Source organism: Rousettus aegyptiacus, unplaced genomic scaffold (genome assembly GCF_014176215.1).
Source record: "Rousettus aegyptiacus isolate mRouAeg1 unplaced genomic scaffold, mRouAeg1.p scaffold_m13_p_10, whole genome shotgun sequence".
NCBI lineage: Eukaryota > Metazoa > Chordata > Mammalia > Chiroptera > Pteropodidae > Rousettus > Rousettus aegyptiacus.
In genome coordinates, this window is record NW_023416285.1 from 30,743,751 (window position 1) to 30,762,432 (window position 18,682).

The window sequence follows — 18,682 nt, forward strand, 5'->3', positions numbered from 1 at the left end:
GTGATCTAAAAAGTGGTATGCAATTTAAGATGAAAATATTCCAAAGCGATGTTTTAATTAAGAAGTAGTATTATTTGTCAGTGAAACCTACAGGCACAGAGAACATAAGATACTTATCTAGAAAGATTAGACCAAGTATACTAAGGCTTCTACAGAAGTTGAGTAAGTGACTAGTTAAAACAATGGTTTTCAAAAGTGTCATTTCTAGACTAGAATCACCATCCTCATCATGACTAGAAACTTGCTAAAATGTAAATTCTCAGGCCCCACCCCAGAAGTACTGAATCAGATTCTCTGGGATGCGGCCCCACAGCCTATTTAATCAAGTAGTCTAGGTGATTCTGATGCACATTAAAGTTAGAGAACAACTGAACTTTAGAGAGAAGGCCCCATTTCTCTCTCCTAACATTTTCTGCTTAGAAAATATGTGCCTAATTTTTGAGTGTTTTTGATATTGCTTCTTATGGGCAAGTACGTATTTCGTATAAGTGTAACTTCTCTTAGACCATAAAAATTAAATTTCTTAAAAAGAAATCAAGCCATAGACTTACTCTGTGTGTGACTATGAACCCCTTTTCCATGAGTTAAAATGGAGTCATGTGTTTATTATCTCCAACCCACACACTGAAAATGTGTTTGGTACAGAGAGTCAAATATGAGAAGCTTTTTGATCTTCCCTTTGTGCAATTTTCTAAACTTGCAAGTTTTTATTTTTAGAGAAGCTAAAAAAAACATTTATTTTCTCCTTAATTAATTTCATTCTGGCAAAGGAAAAAAATTAAAAACAGAACATTGTCCTTTTCAAAATAAAGGGGAAATTTAAAAATATTTCATGTATACTACTTTTTATTCTCAAATCTTCATTGCTTATATTATTCACCTTCAAATGTATATTTGAATGTGACTTGTAAAGATAATCTCTCTTGAATATCAGACTAGACCTTTCTTGGTCAGAATGTTCCTAAAGATTCCTATTCCAGAGAAATCGACGTTATTTACCTTATATTTTTGGTTGGCAGTGCTATTTTTCTTTTTTGTAATTTAGAAAAATAATGAATGTGTGTGAGGCCAAGCAGCAGGAGAAATTAGCTCCACTCGTGTTAACTCAGTGTAGGATCAGTGGTAAATAAGCCACAGACTTATCCTGTGTGTAGCTATGAACCCGTTTTTCATGTGTTAATGGAATCATGCATTATTATGTCCACCTCATTGACACTGAAAATATAAGGGCAAAACAAATATGAACACGTGTTACTTTTTTAGGTGCTAATAATGCTATTTTTTTTTTTTTTTGGTATATAAATATTAGTTTGGAATCTATCAGCCAAAAAAAAATTACTTTAAAATTGACTATAAATTTCACTTATAAATTAATGGTAATATATTAGATTTAAATAATACCTTTGCGATTTATTAAGCTTTATTGTTTTTGGTGAGAATGAATAGCTTGATATCTTATTTATGAGGTTTTTTTTTTCCTTTCATATGGTAACGTGTGATTTTTAATGATGAATTTATGTTAAATTCACTAATAAGCCCAGTAAATAATAATTATAGCTAAATAGAAACATGTAGAGTGGATATTTAGGGCAATGTATTTTCTGGGATGCAGTCAGCTCTTTTTGATTAGGCGCGGTCCTGAAAGGAAACATAAGGAGAATTTTGAAAGAGTCAGATTTATGATGTTTTATCCTAGAATCTTTCTGGAGTCCGTAGATTAATTGCCCTCATGTTTAGTAGAGATCACTCTTGGTTATTTGTAGTGAGATCCTAGTGGACAATTTGGCGAATTTTGAGATATAGCCATGAAAAGACTTTGGAAATCAGGAAACAATTATATATGACTTTCTCTGGAGGAGAAAAATTTTTTTTTCTAAAATCAATATTTTTTGGATAGTGACAGAAGGAGCTATGGAGACATCATAGACAACGTGGCACTAGTGAAATGTAACCAAAGCAGGAAACACCTTTCTCTGGAGGAGTGTTTATGTTTCATAATGAAAGCAGGACCCTAAGGAACCTCCAGTAGATTCTATTGCAGTGACCTCTTTCCCTTTTTTCTGGATATGGAACCAAAGTAGCAGAGGGGATGGGAAATAAAGAATTTATTTTAACATTTTGATACAAGGGAGAAAAAAGCTTTTGTGTATAATTCACCAGAAAGCTAAATTCATAGCTTTATGTTCTCCTCATGAGTTTCTGAGAAAAGGCTGAAACATGGAGGATTGAACACTAAAAGCAGGATGCAATGGTCAAAGAAAATCAGAATCTCTCTGTATTTTAAGATTCTTTTTGTAATTTACTGGTAAAATTTTATGACATATGATTGTGTTCTGAGATTTTATTTATCTGGATAGCTGAACCAGCAGTGTAATGTTTATTTTTAAATTTAGAATATTTGTTGTTTGGATAATTGAATCAGCAAAGTAGAATTTTATTATTGATACAAAGTTATGCAATAAAAGGCATAGTTCACATTTTAAAGTCTTTAGGGTGGTGTATTCTTGATGTAGTTTAGAATTCTACCCGTAGAAATATGGAGAACTTAAGAAACAATTCCGAGAAGAAAGAAGAGGAAGAAGAAGGAAGTAGATAAGGAAGTGGAGAAGAAGGAAAATAATGTAATTATAAATGAGAACCTGTGAAAAAGGTGAAGTGGCAGGAAGCAAGGGCTTTTACTGTAGGGAGGAAAAAGCCTGCAGCCTGACTGTGTGATGCTTTCAAAGTGGTAGTAGAAATTGTCTCTCATCTGCACATGTCAGATTCCGAAAAATGGCAAGATAAAAGGATCTGAGTAGAAACTGACCAGCAACTTCTTGTGTAGAATTCAACTTTTAAGTGTAGTAGATATATAAACTCTCAAATAAAACAAATTGTAACTATTTTATAATTATACACAAAAGCCATTCCCAGCTTTCCCTCTACTCCTCTCCTTCCTACTTTTTATTAATAAAAATGTTTCACTCTCAAATGTTTAGAGAGAAATTATGCTAACATCTGTGCCATGTTTTGCCTTCGTTTTAAGAAAAAATTAGAAATGAGTGTTCTTGTTATTTGAAATCTGGACATTCATTCCTTTAGCATTTCTTTGATGTTTAAATGTACAAAACCACCTGACTCTTCTCCCTCAAGTGTTTATAAAGTAGTGAAAGGTTTATGTTCATTGAGGATTATTTTTCCCTTCAAATTCAGTATATTTTATTTTGAAGAGACAGAAGGACCAGGAAGCTGCCTGTCCCAACCTGGCTCCTTGCACACATCCCTGGGGAGGAGAGAAGCCTCTGTTGTATACCTTGCTCTCCAGGAGCGGGGATTTAGGTAAACCAGTAAACCCTCTTCTTGGGAGCAGAGATGAGAATTGCCTATGGGTCCCCAGTCAAAAGAAGGGAGATATGCAGCTTCTTCTGCTCTTTTCTCTAAATGAACTTTCCTGATTAGAATGCTAGCTGTTTTAGAGATACATTTTGAAAAACGGGTTTCCATGGTGGAGGCATTTTGTGAAATAAAGCATTTTCCCTCTTTTACTCTTCTGAAAATCGAGGTGAATTATCCTTGTTTCCTTACAAACATACAAATGGAACATTAAAGAATGTGGTCATGGTGATTTGCTGTGGACTAAATTTTTGTATCTCCCAATATTTATGTGTTGAATCCCCAATGTGATGTTATTTGGTGATGAGGCCTTTTGGGAGTTAATTAAGTTTAGATGAGGTCATGAGGATGGAGCCCCCAGGGTGAGATTACTGCCCTTATAGAAAGAGGAAGAGAGAGAACCTTCTGTCTTTCTCTTCCAAGTGAGAACACAACAAGAAGATGGCCATCTGCAAGCTGGGAATAGGGCCCTCACCAAACACTGAATATGCCAGCACCTTGATCTTGGACTTGCCAGCCTCCATAACTGTAGAAATATTTGTGGTTTAATCTACATAGTCTATGGTTTTTGGTTATAGCAACCCAAATGAAGACACAACTCATTTTGGGAATCAAGTTTGACAAACATTTATTGAATATTTGTCTGGTACAGGTGCTATGGGTTAGAATAAGACCCAGTTTCTGCTCTCCAAAGGCTCAGAATATAACAGGAAAACTCAGACAGCTATTTGCCCAATGATATGTATGTTAAACTCTTGATTAAATGAAAGGATATGATCTGGTTTTATTGAAGCTAATTAAGAAGTATCCAACTAGATATAGTTAAAGCCAAAAGTTTTTACTATATTATAAATGGCTCAGGTTTCTCTTACAATGTCCATTGATTATTATATTCTATCTTTGAATTAAAGAAGCCAATAGCTAGCACAGTACCTATGCTGAATATGGATTGAGCACTCTTTCAGACGGGTTAGGAACTGTGAATGATAAAACGCATGACACGTAGAAGGTCCAGTTGGGGAGTCAGATATATAAATAGATAATATATAATTTGTTAAGAACTGTAATGCAGGCACCTTCAAACTAGTGTGGAGACTCAGAGAAAGGAATGCAGGGAGGCTAACAAAGTATATATTCAAACTGGATTATGTATTATAAGTAAAATTATACCATGTGAAAAAGCTAGAGAAAGATATTCTGGGCAGAGACAACAGCATACTGAAAGCACTGGTGTTTTTTGTAAAGTGGCAAGGTGTGCTCTTGGAGGTTTGCTGTGGGAAGACAGGGTCTCAGAGGTGTGTGAAGGGTGGGCTGGGGTTAAGATTGAGCCTGGATGGCCAGAGTCAGATAAAGGTCTCTTCTAGGCAGCACTTAAACTTTCGGGTACTATTCTATGGGCACAGGGGAGTCGAAGGGGTCTTTGAGCAGGAGAGCTACATTACCAGGTTTGCGGCCAGGATGGCATGCTGGATGAGACAAGGAGAGGGGAACAGAGTGGGGAGTGGAGCGAGTGGGAGTGAAGTTGGTTAGGAACCTTTCCTACTTGTCCAGGGAAGCCATGACGACGACTTTGGCAGGGTAGAAGGCTTGGATCTGATTTTGATTACAGGACTTTTAAAAAATGATAGTTAAAACATCTGATTATTTTGTACTTAATCAGTATCTATTAACAATTTCTGGAATATGGTAGGATGGTTTGGGCAGTAGTCCAATTTACTACATTTCTCCTTGAAGTTCTCACATTTTCCTGTTTTCCCTTTGATTTAGCAGAGAACATTTCCCTCATTTGTAAAGCAGAGAAGACCAGGAGATTAGATTTTTGAATAGAGTGATTTAGAACTCATTTTCAGCTTTCTGGGCTGAGGGGATAGGCCAGCATCAGTTGGGCAAACTGCTAATCTCTCCGGTTTGTCTGTTTCCTGCAGTGGGGGATTTGTCCCTCGGGCAGCAAAGGATTCCCTCAGTGGCTGCTCCTGCCATTTAGCATGTCAGGCAGTTGCCAGGAGAACCCTCTGGCTTTGTTCCTGGATGTGAGAGTGGACCAGTGGCCAAGTTTAAGGTCACGGCATTCCTTCCCTTACAGCAGCTGACGTCAATTAGGAGAATTCCCCGGGCCTTTACTCTGGGGAGAGTTAAGTGGGGATAAGAATCCAGTGTCTTTTGAGACCTTAAAGGTCAGTCTTTATTCTCCTCATGCTATCGTTTGTCACTATCAAAGCAATATGGCCTTAGTTTATATGGGGATAAAATATTACCTCTGGGGCGTTTTGCCCGCTTGTGATTTTAGTAGCCAAATCTTCAGGGCCTGCCCTGTAGCCAGGGGCCTATTTTGATACCCAGCCCACTGCTTGCAGTTAGCACACTTTAGTCCTAGCCTGTGGCAGCAGGACATCATTTTTATGTACTTATTCCCATTAATTTGGGTCCTCGATTAATAATGATGATAATTATGATGATGATGATGATAAAAATTCACTGTGTAAGAGACAAAGTCCATTTCCCTAAGCTGTTTACTCTGGTTTTGCAAGGTGGGCCCTAGGAAAGCCCATCTTACAAATGAGGAAATTAAATCTTAGGGTTTGTCAGTTGTCAGTGTTTCCCGAACTTGAGCATGAATCAGAATCACCTGGAGGGCTTCATAAACCACAGACTGCCGAGTCCCACATTCAGAGTTTCTGATTTAGTAGGTCTAGAATGGGGCCTGAGAATTTGAATATTGTTAACAGTATGATCTGGAACCACACCGTGGGAATCGCTGGCTTAAGTACCTGGTCTGAGGTTCACAGCTAGTAAGCTGACAATCTTGCTTTGAGAGGATACCTGTTTACATAACTCATGCTTAGCTGTTACACTATATTGTATACATTATTCTACCTCTGTATTAGGCTTAAAAAAGTCAGACATTTCAGTTCATCTGACTGGAATTTGTTCTTATTACTACATACGAAGAATGCTTCTAATAGTTTTCAAGAAATTGAAGGAATAAATTATTTTGACTGTTGATTATAACTTGTTATACTTTAAATAAAAATGAATTGCTCTAATACAAGGGGGCAAGACAGAACAGTTGTGCTTAGCATATTTAGGGCACAGAGTTTATCTATGCAGTTTTTCCCAGTGAAAAGCCTTTGTAACACTTTTTTTTTTTTTTTTATGAGCTTTCTGAGAGTTGGCTATAGAAAGCTATTGTGAGGACAGTTCATAAAAATAAAAAAGAAAGATTTGTATCAAAAGCATCTTTAAATGAAATATGTGGTAATGAATACAATGTTACATTAAAAATAGCTGAACCATCGTAATTCATCACTTTTGTATAATGTTCAAATCAGTAATAATCTATTAACATTAATAAACATATAATACCACCAAGAGGAAACAATTTGGCAGTCAAAACAATTACACTATAATTACATGAACTGATATTTTGCTTTAAGACACAGTATACCCTGCCCTTTTCAATTTGCCACAAATCAGTACTTTTCACAAATACCGTAATGAGGTGTCTAAGCACCATTGGTAAAGCAATACCTGTAGTTGTTTTCATAGGAAGATAAAAATCCCCAAAGCTATTATTCTTAAAATCCAAAGGTTATTATCACTTGCAGTAATAATATTCTGATGGTTTTGGAGGAGTTCGAAATATATTATAATTAATATTGCTGTGTCTTTAAGGGAAGACACAGATAATAGTGAAACACTTCCAGACAAGAAAAGAGCATTCTTCTTAGATACCTTAAAGAAAAAATGTAGATGTACTTTTTTTTGTCTACCCAGATTACATTTATGTTTTCTATCTCATTTCATGTTTTATTTTCTCATTGGAGTGTCCCTAATAATTTCAGACTCCACTGATTTTATCCTCCTTTGAGCCAGTAATGTTTATGGTCTTTAATGGACATTCCTAAATACTGGTCACAGACTGGCACTGGTCTATGACAGTTTTCCCTGGTCCAGAGTAAAATGAGTATCGTATCTAAGGTTATCCAGCTAAAAAGTGCCAAAACTGGTTTTCAAGCTCAGGCAGTTCAGCCATGTCTGTTCCCATTTTATTTGCAGGTAGAAGTTAATATTACAAATCCATGAAATCATTAAATCTGGGGGTAATCATATAGCATGACATTTAACAATATTAAATTTTGACAAAAAATTCTGATCTTTTTGTTCATTTCATGCTATTATTAAATGTTAATGTCTGAGGACATGGATCTTGTGTTATGGTTTTGAAAATGTTCCCCTATTTCAAAATAATTTTAATGTAAATGCACTTCTGATTTGTTCATAGTAAATTATGATAATAATATAATGGAAATACCTAGGAACCTCTAACTTAGAGTATGTATTTATGTAAGTGTGTGGATATATATGTTTCTGTGTGTGTGTCAGTGTAATCGTTTTAAAAGCAGTTATCTTTTTATTTTGTTCTTTTCTCCTGAATAGCTGTTTATTGATTTCTATCTTACGTGAAAGATTTTGGACATATGCTGGATAAATAAAATATATAAACTTGTCAGAAGTAGTTTCTACAGAAGAATCTGTGGTTTAATTGGTAGAGTGGTAAGGGAAAACATTGTTTCAAGGCATCTGCTCTGCCATTGTTTAAAATGACTATGTTGGCATATAAAAATATGTTCTTTAAAATATTAGTATTCATTGGCTTTATACACACATTCTTGCTAATGTTTCCTCAGAGCAGGCCTTTAGGCAGTTCAGACCCAGCTTTGCTTTGTCTTGGGGGTCAGATAGCTTGTCCTCCTCCTATTTTGCCCAGCTCCCAGTCAATATCATTGAGAGAGCATTGCCTTATGAAGTGACACGAAAATCCGTGGAATAGTTTGAGATTTACGTCAATCTGTTGGGGAGGGGAGGAAAAAAAAAACTTGAAAAAAGTCTAGCATTCTTTTCCTGATATTAAACTCTAAAAGGTGAATGTAAGATACTTTGTATGTATATAAATTACTATCCAAGCATAAAGTACAAACGGGTAACAAGTCTCCTTTAAGTCGCTTTCATCATATGAAAATAACATTTCTAGTAAAATGTATTTTGTAAAAATAGGATTTTAGTGGTAATAGGATGGTAGGAAATAAAAACAACAAACCAACCCTAAATCCAAGGGATAAGCAGGTCTTTTTCAAAGATTTTTACTAAACAACATTTTATTTTAGATCCCTGCTATCATATGGTTATTTTTGGCCACTAGTTTGATGTATAATGTGCTTTGTGATTAATTTTGTTCATATTTGACATTGTGGTCCATGTATCAGTCAGTTTTAGACATAGCAGCATTGTTTCATCCTGTTCCTTAAGATATTTAAGGTTTGGACACCAAGCCTATTGAATTTCAATGTCATGAGAGCCATATATGTAAGCGAAAGGAAACTTGACCTGTTTTATTCTTTCTATAAGATTTTCTTAATTTTTTTTCTTAATGCTATCTGCTCCAAACTGTCTTTCATCACGTTTATAATAAACAAAGGCCTGCGAAAGAGTAAAATTAGGATTAGTGGGAAGGAAAGTTATAGGTAAAAATGAAGAAAACATAAAATTATTAAATGAACTTTTTTTCTCTTATAACTTCATTTGTAATATTTATTTAAAAATGAAAATCGATGCCAGTTTATTAATAATGTCATTCTTTTCAGATTATTTTCTTTTTGTGTGTGATATCTAAGACAATATTATTGTTGAGTTCTTTGGATTTGATTACTGTCACATTTTAATATTAGAAAATCTATTTGTAATTCATGAATTTCATTCCATTTCAGAAACTCAGTTAACTCTCATGATCTCTAAATATGCTATCTGATTTAAGATGCCATCTGGTGGTATGCATTTGATACATCTAGTTGTACTTTAAACTGCCATCAGTCTTATATTCTTTATTGCTTATGAAGAAGGATATTTTTGAAATGACTTACAAAGGCATTTGTTTCCGCTGCAAACATAGGATCCTTTAATACCTTACTTTATTTTCTAAAATATGCATGTTTGCTTTGGTCTTTATTAACATAATCTGATTCCTTCTTTTAAAAAAGTTGCCTGAAAATCAGGTTCTAATTTTAAGAACTCGGATTTAGTTCACAGAAATTTGTAAATATTCAGCATTCTCTTTTTAAATCCGAATTACATACATTTTTCATTTAGTTTTTAAATAGTAATATTTGATTGGCTCCGTGGATGTCATGTGATAAGTAGAAGATTATCAGGTAATCATAAACATGAAACAGAAATTATTCATTTGAAATTTTTTTTCCTCATATTTTAAACATTAAAGACCAACTCCTTCAAAGGTGGACCTTAGCTTAATCTTAACTACTGCTTTCTTTGCCTTCTTCAAGAGATAAGCTGGTAATACTTATTAAATATATATCAAAGCTAGATGAAAATTAGAAAGTATATTGTCTGCATTATTGATATAAAATATCCATTTCACTTGAGAATCTGAATTGAGGAAGTGTTAAAAATACATGAGATTTTTTTTTTAGGCCCTTTTAAAATTGTGACTGGTTAGCTTAGTTTATTAAGGGCATGGTGGAAGTGAGCCAATTTATAGATTCTTTTCCCACTGCAGTCTCAGATTATACTCAAGCTTCTGGTCCAGCCAGTTTACCTAGAGGGAAGAATGAATGACATGAGAAGAGTTGAGAAAAGGAAATGTGATTTAATCCCTGCTGTGAAGGTCACCTGAGATATATCTCCTAATGACAGTGTGACAGTAACTTTATTCACCCTATGCAGCATGGGTATTGGTTAAAATCATGTATCTTTAGATTAACATTCTGGATCTGCAATTTCCTAGCGATTTACCTCTGGGCGAGTTCTATCTCACCTCTGCAAATATCAGCTTCCTCATCTTCTAAGAGATGACATGGTCTTAGTGTCATACCTGTTGCTCAGATTACGTGGAAGACTGCAACTGCAGCACGAAGAGTAAGTGCCCAGTGTCTAGTAGCTGCTTTGTTATCTTTGCTCTAACCATTTTCATCACAGCTGTTATTGTGTTATGTAGCTAATATTCCAACTATCACTTCTATTCCATCGTTTGGTGGTTAAGACCATACAGAGCTTTTTAACTATATGAATTTGAATAATATAGCAGGCATGACATTTCCCCTCTTACGGATGTTAGTAAATACTGAGAGGCTGTGGAGTGAAAGAGAAACCAGACAGGTCCTCTTGCTTATAAGCTCTCCATTACTCATCCTCTCTAAATCGCAAATGAGTTTTAATTTTAATTAAAGAAAAATAAATTTTGTTTTTGTGGACATTTTTCATGTTGTCAGTACATCGCTTAGAAAGAAGAGAATAAAAAAAAAAAGACAGAAGCATGAGCTATTAAGATGTCTTCTAGAATCAGAAGTAATTAACCATATATGGGAGGGTGGGCCTTGCTCAAGCGTCCCACGTCAAGTAATAATTCTTCCTGTTTGACAGCTGAGAATCATTCTGACGCAAATACATTTTCATGTCAAATTTGGGTGACTGACTTTTAAAATATGGTGCATGGGAACTACCAACAAAGTGTACATTATTAGATTTTACATTTCCTAAGTAATGTGCAACTGTAGACTGCTCTCTGACATTTAAATTAAAAAAAAATATGACAAATTTCCAGTGATTTTTTTTTTCTCCCCCTGGCTATCCTTGGGCCAAAAGTCACTGATAAATGGGACATGTCTTATGCATAAGACAGCTAACACATATTGACACATTAAAACGATTCAATTTTTTTTTAGTTTTCATTTATTAGGCATTTGCCCTGATACAGGCACTGTGCTAAACACATATATACGATGGTGTCTAACTGTTCTTAGCATTAAGTTGCAAAACCTAGGGTGGTTTAGAAAGGCTTTCGTGTTTCATTCCCTGTATATGTATGTCTTCAGTCTTATTCAATACGTGTTTCCATCATTATCTCTATATTTTTTGTGACCCATCTACACTGGTATTTTTTCAGTTCCTTGCATGTGTCATTTTCCCTTTCAGTAAGAGATTTGTCACATGCTTCTCTCTTGAATGCCCCTCGCCCGCATCCACACACCCAATAATCTTGAATCATGAGATATCAGCTTAAATGTTCTTTCATTTCTTTTTCAGGGAAGATTTCCCTGACTATCCCGGTATAGTTTCATGTACCTTTTCTTCGAAATATTTATCATTGTAATAATATTGTTATTTGTGTGATCATTTTATTAAGGTCTCTCTTCCTCACTAGGCTATGAGACCCTATGTCTGCTTCTGCCCACCATTTTACCCTCACTGTGTAGCATTATGACTGCCTTTTGGTGGATAATCATTAATATTTGTCAAATGAAGTGATGGCATATATCATCTCAGTTTATAAAGTTTACTAATATTTCTTATGACCACATGTACCATATGAAGAGAGAACTAGAGCCAGGCACCAGTTAAAAGAGATAAAAACAGATATTATTCCTAAACTGTTGCAATAGGAGAAAATAAACCACAGTAGAGAACTGAGCTCAATTTGGAACACAACAGGCACAAGTGGGAATTCACAGCCAGAGAACAGACAAGGGGGTCAGTGGACGGACCGTTACTAAGAGGAGACATAAAGAGCAGGGAGATTTCGTGCTGAAGGCAGTTCAGGGTGATAAGATATCAAGGGTAGGGGGATTCTTGCTAAAGCTGGAAGACAAGGCACAAAGGATGAGGCCTAGATGAAAAGAAGGCTAGAGGAACCATGTAGTTTGTTTTTTGTCAGTCTCTCCTCTTGTTCAAACAGAGAAGCAGGATTCTTTTTCTCTCTAAACAATTTGAGTTTATTTTTCATTTAGTTACTTTTTGTTTCTTAAAGACCAACTGAACCATCCATTGAGACTTGGTGACTACTGCCAGTTGCGGTACTATGCAACCCAGAACTATTTAGTAAGAGGTACTTATGAAGATAGAAAGGCAGAGATTAGAGGCTGAATCGGTCTGTATGTCTAACTTTGTAAGCCTTCAGGGGTCCACCAGAGGAAGTCCCAGAACCAGTCATCTTTCCTTGGTGGCATCAGGGCTATGGCAGTAATGCAAGGAATTTCATCGTTCACCTCTTGAACCTTCCTGGTTAGGTTACTGGGACAAAGCTGTAGTACCCTCCATATCTAGGGTGATGCAGTTAGGGAAGACAGTGCACTGGATTCTGACTGGAATCTGGCAAGTCAGATTCAAAACCAGTGGTGATGTCACCCAGGGTCAGGGTGCATGGCTTCAGCAATGACTTTGACATGGTTCTGTTGTTGAGTCACACCTCTTCAGCCAGGTGGTAGATTCTTGGGAATGGTATCTAGAAGGTGGCAAACTTCTCCCAAAAGTGGTGAGGTTGTTGGTGGAACTTAGGCCCAGTCTGTAGAGGTTTTTTTTCTAAATTGCCTCCCCAGGAAATGGGATCACCTACAAGGGAAGTTGATGTCTTGGATACCGCTTCAGTTTCTACAGTGAAAGTAAGATGAACAGGGAGGGAATGGGTGATTGTTTTAGAGAAAGGGAGAAAATTGTAGAGGCCAGAGTATGATGAAGAGATTAGTGAGATTGGCGAGTTAGTGAGATTCAGTCCAGTTGGCTGGTAACAGCCAATAGGCTTGGGTTTCACAGACAAAGTAAGAATCTGGAGCTACCCAGGGGTCACAGATAATTAATTATCTGTTAGCTAGGGTGATCAAATAATGCAAATTTTGAGGATAGGCAAAGGATTCGTCAAAGTGGTTCCTGTGATTGGATTGAGTTTGAGAAATTTGGGCAGGAGGGCTCTTAGAGACATTTCCATTGATAGAAAGGCTATCTGGGGGACCATAGAGGCCTGGGGACTTTATGTTGAATTTAGTGATGGCTAGGTCAGTGTAATGACAAATGCTCATTTCAAGAAAGGGACTGCTGGTAAAATTACAATTGAAACGGACATGACCCTTGTGAGGATAGACTGGAGCAGGTTTGGGAGTTGACTCATGGTAATTTTCCAGCTTAGAATGACGGAGAGAAAGAGAGGAAGGGTCATGGTAAAATGAGCATTGCGATCGATCAAAGGAATCTGGGAAATGTCAGTTGTGCCCACAGGAAAGGGAACATCATACCAATAGTCCATCCAGTAGAGGTCAATAGGAAACAATGTGACTATATTTGTCAGATAGAATAAATTATTTTAAGAATCAGTAATGATCATGATTTTAAATACATTTTTTCAATGTAAAGCAAGGTTTCTTTTTGAGCAGGTTTTGATTTTTTAAGTTAGGCCTAGTGCAAAAGCTAAGTATTCACCATGCTACTGGCAAATAAAGAAATTTGAACATTTGTGAAGAAAGTAAAACTGAAATGGAGTATGGCTGTGTTTGATCTTATATTCTAGATTTTTTCAAGTAACATCTGCATTCTGCACTGAACAGGTATGTTGTCAGGAGAAGTTTTGTCACCTACTGAAAAGATCTTTGGCTCAAGAATCAAACAGACATCAGTTTTAATTCTGCTGCTGACAAGTTACCTAACACATCTCTCCACATTTACTCATCTGTACAAACGGCTAAAGTATTTGCTGCCTTACACTTCTGTGAGACTTGAGATAATGTTTGAAAAGTTTCTCACATAATATGTGACCTGTTGCAGGAGCTCGTTGAACAAAAAAGATCATTTATTACGTTTAACATCGATGCATAACACTCATACCCGTGAACCTTCTGTACATGGATGAATAACTATGTTTATATTTAGTTAGAACAGAAAAATTATATTTCTCCTTATGTAGTGTTCTACACTGGATGGTGCTATATGTGGTTGGAAAGACTGTGGTATTTTGTTTGCTAACATTCACAATCATTTTTGGTACAAAAAATCAAATATCTGCTGATTTATTCAGCACTTCATATCTGCTCTTCTGGTAAAAATCAGAAATCATTAAAATAATTTATGATTGAAAATCATTAAAATAATTTATGGTTAAAAAATTCAACTCAGAAAATTTATATGAGCTCTTTTCTTGTCTTGTTTGGTGTGCTTTCTTATCATTCCACTTTCCAACTGATGCTCATATGAGTTATTTGACATTTGTTTTGGTTCCAAGTAGGGATATAGTTGTTTTGTTTGGGTCTTCTTGTCATTATTATACTAAAATAATGCCTTTTTCTGAGCCTAACAGGAAAAGGAAGATGCACATAATGCTAATGGTGAAAACTGTTTTCTGAAAGCAGAGAGAACACGTATAGGACTGTGAATTAGGAATCTGGAGAAGCAGTGCCAGTTCTGACAGTTTCTGTAGTTCACGAGGGGATTATTCTAGATGATCTCAAAGCCCTTTTCAGTTTTGAGTCTGTGAATGTAGTAATGTATTTCTTACTCAAAGTACATATTACATGACTTCAAAGTGAATATCTTGATTAGCTACTTCATTAACCTTAATCATGGTTTCCTCCTGCCACCCTTTAAAAACATCTGTGTCAAAGTGACAGATAACCCCACCTTTTGTTATTGTGTGATTTCCCTTCCCACCAAGTGATGGTTTCCTGAACATTTCAGAACCACTGATTTTATTTTTGTGAGTTCTTCAATACCCAGAATGACTCTGTCATTAGCAATATAATTGGTATTGTTATAGCTGAAACTTCTCCACCCTTTCCCACACATGTGTATCTCTTCCTTTAAAATATGGAAGGGTCGTTTTACCAAAACATGTTTTCTGCTTAAAGTATATGCTCTTTACACTTTTATAATGTAAATGATAAGTGAATTGAGTGATTTTTAATTTGAATTATTTTGGCTGTAGAAAAAAAGCATGGTAAAAGGAGATGGATTCGTGAATTTTAAGTAAAATAGTCTACTTTATCCTTATGATATAATAAGAAATATATTTTGGTCCCTGCCCCTGGTTCCTGACCTTGAGTTCCTACAATCCTTGTAACTTCCTGAATGATGGTGCAGATAGGAATGTCTTACACAGTGTTCCTAACCCCCTTGGGATTTCCTGGGTTATAGGAGCATCTTTTGTTCTAATGAGGCAACCTTTGGTGGGCTCTTGGATAGCTGCAGGATGGGGGCTGGTCACCAGAAAGACCAGACCTCACCCCCCACCCTCCAGAGAGGAGAGAGGGGTTGGAGATTGACTTAATAATCTATTATGCCTGTGTGTGAAACCTCCATGAAAATTCCTACACTAGGGGGTTCAGAGAACTTCCAGATTGGTGAACACACCCACATGCTCGGAGGATGGGCACCCCATCCAGACCTTGCCTTATTATGCCTTCATTTGGCTATTCTGTAAATCCATTATAATAAACCAGTAAATGTAAGTAAATATTTACCAGAGTTTTGTAAGCTATTCCAGCAAATTATTGAACCAGGAGCAGGAGTGGGTTGTTGTGGGAACTCCCAACTTTGTAACCAAGTCTGACAGAAGAGTGGATGTTTTGGAGACCCATTACATGCAACTGGCGTCAGAAGTACTCCACTAACTCTGGGTAGTTCATATCAGAATTGGATTCAATTACAGGACAATTGATGTTGTCAGTGTTGGGAAATTGGTAGTTAGGTGGGGGGACCCCATCCCCATACATATGGTATCAGAAGTGTCATGAGGAGAGAAACATTTTTTCTTTAATCACATAGCTATCGATATTTTATTGGATACTGGCCTTCCTTACTGTTTGTTGTTTGTTCGGTTTGTTTGTGTGTTTGTTTGTTTGCAGAGGGGGAGATTTTTATAGTACTCCCATATTATTAACAATAGTAATTTAATAAACACTTTCATTATCCCTCTAAGGGTTAATGATTTGTTTATATATATGATGACTGGTCATATCAATCCCTGTTATTAAATTCTTGACTTTTTAAAAGTATTTGGATTTTTTTCTGTGATTATTTTCCTGCTATGAATAATCATCTACTTTTATTTTTAGAAGAGACTTAGAGACCACTCTAGCTACCAGCCTCACAGATCAGGAAGCAGGATCAGGGGCTTAGCCTGGTGTGGTAGGGTCATGCACAGCTAGTTAGTGCTGAGGTAGGCTGGACACTCTGGTCTCCTCCTCCGTGTCCTGCTGTCCTCCTTTATTCTGTCATCTATTTCCTCCTGAACAACCATAGAGAACATTGATGATTTCATGTCTGTATCGTGTCAGTGTTATTTTTACAATTTAATTTCTATTGACTTTATTAGAATTTAATGAATATTTATATATATATATTTAGCATATTTTAAGTTATTCTTTAGCAATAGATTTTAATTTTTCTACTCTTAGCTAGTAATCTTAGATCACGTATTAACTCATTTTCCCCCAGGAACCTGTAAATAGAGTGAGCTGTTAATGTCCTTCTCATTTTGTCCATGACCTGGAGCTTTTTCTGCTTTTTACATCATATTTGGCAGCAGGGCAGAGGTAATGACCTGTGAGGCGTGATGTTTGTCCATTCCATGACCATCCCTATTTAACTACTGGGAAAGTTTTCCTCATCTTCCCCTGTAATTACCTTTAAATGTCTTGAGACTTGAGAAAGTAGGCTTTTATGGAGACCACATAATGCTAATGGGAGTCTACCACAGATCTCCACTCTCTACTTCCTGTGGAAAGTAGAATAAAATAGAACATTTTTAGTTTCCCAACCTTACTCCTCTGTGTGGTAGAATCAACCTTATTCATCATATTTGCACCTAAAAAGCAAACAACATTTGGCCCCACTCCTTGCTGGGGTTTCTTCTTGGCCATCCCTCTCAATTTGAAAATAGAAGGTGTTTCATACACTGAAGACCATTATTTTCCAGTTTCTTCTTTCTCATCTAGCATTTAGAGCAGGTTTGGGTATACGTGTCTTTTAATACCGTATACAGCTATTGAAATTACCAAAAAAAAAAAAAAAAAGTCGATGTGTGTGTATCAGCTTTAACACCCTTCGGTCTCCTTACACATTCCTTCTTTAACATCATAAAAAAATATAATAAATCTGGAAGATTTAAGGATAAAAACTCAAATTCTGTACTGAAGGGAATGGTAAACTTGTCACTAATCAGAAGGAGTAATCTTGGAGCAAGACACTTCAACAGCTATGCCTCAGTTTTCTCATTGATAAAATGAGCCAGACAGCAACGTGCAAGAATTACCCGGTCATCACTTTTCTTTGGTTTCATTCACTTAAATTGGTTGTCTCTGTTTTCTGAGAGTCTGCGACATTCAACTCTAAGTCCCCGTTTAAGCTACTAATTTGAACATTTCCTTTCATTTCTCAGAAGAGAAATTTTTCTTCTCTAGCCCCCTACTGATTTCTGTAGCTTCAAAAACAAGGAGAGTATCATTCTAGCTCCTTCTTCTAGGAAGCCTTTATTTCCTTTCTTTGGTCTGTGTTTTAATCTTTGCTTCTAGGCATTCTCATCACCTTTTCTTCCATCATTACAGATTTCTTTGATGTCTTTTTCATGTCTCCTAGTATTTTTCTGGACTTAAATCTTACCTTAATCCTCTGGCGCTCCATGCCACCCCCATTTCACAAAGCACACCCCTTCACAGCTATATGGTGCCTAATTCAAATCCCAGCTGAGTCACCTTCCAGCTCTGCAACTATTCAAATTCCTTATACTCTCTGTGATTCAGTGTCTGTCTCAAAGAATTGTTATGGAGATTAAGTGAATTAGTATCTGTAAAGCTCTTAAAGCACTGTCTGGCACAAAGTAAGTGCTCTGTGTTTGCTGGCTATTGTAATATTACTGCGGGCTTGTTCCCTTTCCCACTTCCCTATACTTGGCCAGCTGAGGGTCTCATCTTGCCCAGACTCTGACAGCGTGGCCTATTATGTTATTTCAGATCATGAGGTCCACATAAGCTGGTGCCCACAAGCTTCCCTTAATTACTTCAAATTATGTATAATCTCATATATGTGTTTATGTATCCAAACACACATACTTTATAGTCCTCTCTTCCTAAAAGCCATTCTCACAATACTTATGGCTTTTGTAGGATGTTGGGAGAAAATGCCGAACCTGATTCAAGAAAATGTTTTTGAAAAGATTTAAGCCGCATTATAAAATTACATAAATAAGCAAGGATTTATTGTTCCTTTAAAAAAAAAAAAAAAAAAGCACACACCTAAAGACTATAGTCTTTTGTGACTTACTCTCCACCCTCAGTTAATTTTGTGATATCCTAATGAGAAGAGGTTATCCACTAAATAGTTTGGTCGTTTTGCTTCCTTGAAATGAAATCTTATAGGTTCATGTTTTAAAAGAGCTAATATTAACCAAGTAATACTGCATAAACCAATCTTATTGATATAAGTATTTATATCAATAAGTATTTAATAAAACCATAGAATATCAAAAGTTTAAAAACTTAGA

The 18,682-nt window shown here is 36.1% G+C and overlaps 1 protein-coding gene across 4 annotated transcripts in view; it reads left to right on the forward strand.

Moving 5' to 3' along the window:
- Positions 1–18,682, forward strand: part of PPP3CA (protein phosphatase 3 catalytic subunit alpha) — a 277,450-nt gene that overhangs the window by 137,070 nt on the left and 121,698 nt on the right. The gene's annotated exons all lie outside the window — the stretch shown is intronic.